The sequence below is a fragment of the Macrobrachium nipponense genome, chromosome 15 (genome assembly GCF_015104395.2).
Source record: "Macrobrachium nipponense isolate FS-2020 chromosome 15, ASM1510439v2, whole genome shotgun sequence".
Classification (NCBI taxonomy): domain Eukaryota; kingdom Metazoa; phylum Arthropoda; class Malacostraca; order Decapoda; family Palaemonidae; genus Macrobrachium; species Macrobrachium nipponense.
In genome coordinates this window covers 50,112,735-50,117,734 of record NC_087208.1, presented here as the reverse complement: position 1 = coordinate 50,117,734, position 5,000 = coordinate 50,112,735, and positions in this window count along the sequence as shown.

The following is a 5,000-nucleotide window of genomic DNA, read 5'->3' as shown; positions in this document are numbered from 1 at the left end:
TGTAGGAAGTGCAATACGAAAAATGAGACCATAAACCACATAGCAAGTGAATTAATGCCCGGCACTTGCACAGAACCAGTACAAAAAGAGGCATGATTCAGTGGCAAAAGCCCTCCACTGGAGCCTGTGCAAGAAACATCAGCTACCTGCAGTAATAAGTGGTACGAGCACCAACCTGAAGGAGTGATAAAAAAGAAAACGATCAGGCAAAGATCCTCTGGGACTATGGTATCAGAACGGATAGGGTGATACGTGCAAACAGACCAGACGTGACGTTGATTGACAAAGTCAAGAAGAAAGTATCACTCATTGATGTCGCAATACCATGGGACACCAGAGTTGAAGAGAAAGAGAGGGAAAAATTGGATAAGTATCAAGATCTGAAAATAGAAATAAGAAGGATATGGGATATGCCAGTGGAAATCGTACCCATAATCCTAGGAGCACTAGGCACGATCCCAAGATCCTTGAAAAGGAATCTAGAAAAACTAGAGGCTGAAGTAGCTCCAGGACTCATGCAGAAGAGTGTGATCCTAGAAACGGCACACATAGTAAGAAGAGTGATGGACTCCTAAGGAGGCAGGATGCAACCCGGAACCCCACACTATAAATATCACCCAGTCGAATTGGAGGACTGTGATAGAGCAAAAAAAAAAAAAAAAAAAAAAAAAAAAAAAAAAAAAAAAAAATAATAATAATAATAATAATAATAATAATAATAATAAACTCATTACCGTAGTATCCTGCAACTAAGTGTTTTTTCCCAGGAGTTTAAAAACTTCTCTAAGAAGCTGGAAAACATCGTTGAATATTTACACTCCTTAATATTTTCCAGGACTGAATTTCTTTCAACTAGCTTTCGCGTTCCCCGCCAGCACCGTCGTCTTTGGGCCTGAAAAAAATAAAAAAAATAGGAAAAAATACGAGAAACAGAATAAAGATGGAGAAAGTATGTAACTTACTCCATGGCGAAAATATATAAATAACTTTCTCCAAAAGCTGAGTAACTTCAGGACTTCTTATCTTGATGGGGTAATGGACAAGATCCAACTGGCATCTTTCACATGACATTTTTACGACTCGATTCCATTAGGCAAAAAAGTGAAAATAGATTCTGGAAGGTGCCTTGAATTTAATATTTAATTCGTCTTTGCAGTCACCATTCTATTCTTACGCGACGTAGAGTAGGGCATAGATTTCGTTTGGATGAGCACTTTTAGTACTTTGTTGTGCCCGCAACACTTCTGTGAACATCTTTGTTCCATATGAATAGGGTTAGTCATTTCTGCTTTGACAGCTTGAACAAAGGTTTGCATGTTTGAAACATGTGAACAGGTTTCATGCTTTATAAGCTTTGCAAAGCTTTTGTTCCATGGACAGGTTCATCTGCTGACAAGGCTTTGTTCCATAGAAGGGTTCAGTTCATCTGCTAATTATAGGCTTGTGCAAATGTGAACAGGTTCATCTTCTGAACAAAGCTTTGTTCCATATGAACAGGGTTTTCTCTTCTGACAAGCTTTGTTCCATATGAAGGGTTATCTGCTTAGGGCTTTAACAGTTTCATATGAACAGGGTTCATCTGCTTATAAAGGCTTTGTTGCATGTGAACAGGTTTCATCTGCTTAAAAAGGCTTTGTTGCATATGAACAGGTTTCATCTGCTTAAAAACAAAGCTTGTTTCCTATGACAGGGTTCATTGCTGAACAAAGCTTTGTTTCCATATACCAGGGGTTCATCTCTGCTAAGGCTTTGTTCCTATGAACAGGGTTCTCTCTTTTTTGCTGAACAACAAGGCTTTGTTGCATATGAACAGGTTTCATCTGCTTATAAAGGCTTTGTTGCATGTGAACAGGTTTCATCTTCTGAACAAGGCTTTGTTCCATATGAACAGGGTTCATCTGCTGAACAAAGGCTTTGTTCCATATGAACAGGGTTCATCTGCTTATAAAGGCTTTGTTGCATGTGAACAGGTTTCATCTGCTGAACAAGGCTTTGTTGATATGAAACATGGTTCATCCTGCTTAAAAAGCTTTGTTATGGGTGAACAGGGTCATGGTTCTGAACAAGGCTTTGTTCATATAACAGGGTCTCTGCTGAACAAGGCTTTCCATATGAACAGGGTCATCTGCTGAATTTCAAAAGCTTTGTTCCATATGAACAGGGTTCATCTGCTGAACCAAAGGCTTTGTTCCATATGAACAGGGTTCTCTGCTGACCAGCTTTGTCCAAATGAAGGGAACAGTTTCCATCTGTTCAGTGAACAAAGCTTTGTTCCATATTAACAGGGCTTAACTGAATCTGCTGAACAGGGCTTGTTTGCATATGAACAGGGTTCATCTGCTGAACAAAGCTTTGTTCCATATGAACAGGGTTCATCTGCTGAACAAAGCTTTGTTCCATATGTTCAATATGAAACAGGGTTCATTTCTCTGAACAAGCTTTGTTTGCATATGAACAGGGTTTCCATCTTGCTGAACAGGCTTTGTTTCCATAATTGAACAGGTTTCCATCTTCTGCTGAACAAAGCTTTGTTCCATGAACAGGGTTCATCTGCTGAACAAAGCTTTGTTCCATATGAACAGGGTTCATCTGCTGAACAAAGCTTTGTTCCATATGAACAGGGTTCATCTTCTGAACAAGGCTTTGTTCCATATGAACAGGGTTCATCTGCTGAACAAGGCTTTGTTCCATATGAACAGGGTTCATCTTCTGAACAAGGCTTTGTTGTATGTGAACAGGTTTCATCTGCTTAAAAAGGCTTTGTTGCATATGAACAGGTTTCATCTGCTGAAGAAGCTCACCTAAGGGCCCAGTGATTTGAAATTCAAGCTTCCAAAGAATATTATATTCTTCATTTGAAAGAAACAAGAGGAGGTAGTTGAAAATACAATAGATCAGTTATCAGAAAAGAAAAAAAATGAATTAATAAATAAAATAAACAGATAAAAATAAGCGAATTACTAAAATAAAAGGATAAGAGGAGAATTGAATATTCTTGTGTATTTCAGTAACGACTTTGTATTTTAATTTGTAACGCTGGGAATTATATACATAGTCCGAGAGAATATGAGGAAAAGAACAAAGCTCTTAAGAAAAAAAAAAGAGAAGATATAATATCCTGTCGTCTCTCCATCCCCCAAAAGCAGGAAGGATTAAAATATATACCACGGTTTTTGTTTTTTATTTATAATTTCATCTTTGTATCCAAACGGATTAATTCTCATGCACAAAACAAATTGCCCGTTTTACGAGTCCCATTTGGAGGGAGGTGTAAAGAAAAACTAAAAAAAAAAAAACCTAGATCCTGATAAATCCTATATCTTGATAAGTCCTAAATCCTGGTACTGATAAATCTCGTATCCTGAGAAGTCCTAAATCGTGTTACTGATAAATCCCGTATCCTCATAAGTCCTGAGTCATGGTACTGATAGATCCAATATCCTGAGACGTCATGAATCCTGGTAATGGTAAATCATATATCCCGATACGAGTAACCTAATCCTGATAAATCTTAGAGCCTGATACTGATAAACCCTAGAGCCTGATACTGATAAATCCTAGATCCTGGTAAGTTGTAGTTCCTGATAAATCCTAGATCCTGATAAAGCTTAAATCCTATTAAGTCCTAAATCCTGGAAAATCTTAAATGGTGACAAATCGTGAATCCTAGATCCTGATAAATACTAGATGCTGTTAAATCCTAAATCCTGATAAAATCTACATCCTGATAAATCGTAAATCATGATAAAGCCTAGATCCTGATAAATCTTAAGTCCTAAATAATAGATTCTGATAAATCTTAAATCCTGAATCCTAGACCCTGCTGAATACTAGATCCTGTTAAATCCAAAATCCTGATAAATCCTTGATTTTGTTAAATCCTAAATTCTGGTAAATCACGAATCCTGATAAATCCTAGATATTGATAAATTCTAGCTCTTGATAAATCCTGATAAAAAGATGAAAATACAAGTGAATTATTTAAATGTAAGGAATAAATTAAAATTATATATTTTATTTAAATGTAAGAAATTAAAGAACGAGATTAAGAAGGAGTAATTAGGCGACAGACTTTAGATTGTTTGAATATAAGAGAAATATAAAAAAGCAATAAAAGATAAATTATTAAAATTGAGAAAAATAGAATTAAAAAACCAGAAATAAATAGAAGACGACTAGATGACAGCTTGAAGAGATTTTTTTTCCCCTCAGTGGAGGAGGACCCTTTCTTCCACCTCCCAACCACACCCCCCCCCCCCAACCCCCCCCGGAATCAGCAAGAAATCTTTTCCACAGTCACTGAGTAATTGCCAGGGGAATTATGCAGGCTGGGAAGTTGGCCCCAATTACAGAAACCAGAGTTGATGCCGTAATTGCTTAATAACATCGTCTTCGGAAAGGTTGGTCGAAATGACCAAACTTTAAATACTGCAATGTATCTCAGAGTCCGTAACGAGCACTGGGTCCTTTCAAAGCAATGATGAAATTTTTGTTACGTCAGGGCGCGCGAAAGGGATAATGAAGTATGGTGCTTTATAATGGCACTGTGTCACCAAAGCGAGTGTCATGTGCAGTGGTGCTTGTTTGTATACATACACACACACACACATACGATGGAATAAGGCGTGGGGCTAGCAACAGCATCCCATCATATATATTATATATATATATATATATATATAAATATATATATATATATATATATATATATATATATATATATATATATATATATATATATGCGTATGTGTATGTACATACATACATACACACACACATGTATACATATATTAATTGTATATAACACATACATACTTAAATTATGTGTTTGATTATATACGTGAACATGCATATATACATATATGTGTAATATATATATATATATATATATATATATATATATATATATATTATATATATATATCTATATTATATATATACTATAAAATCACAAAAGTAACCACGTGATTTTGTTTACCAGCAAAAGCCACAGGGAAAAT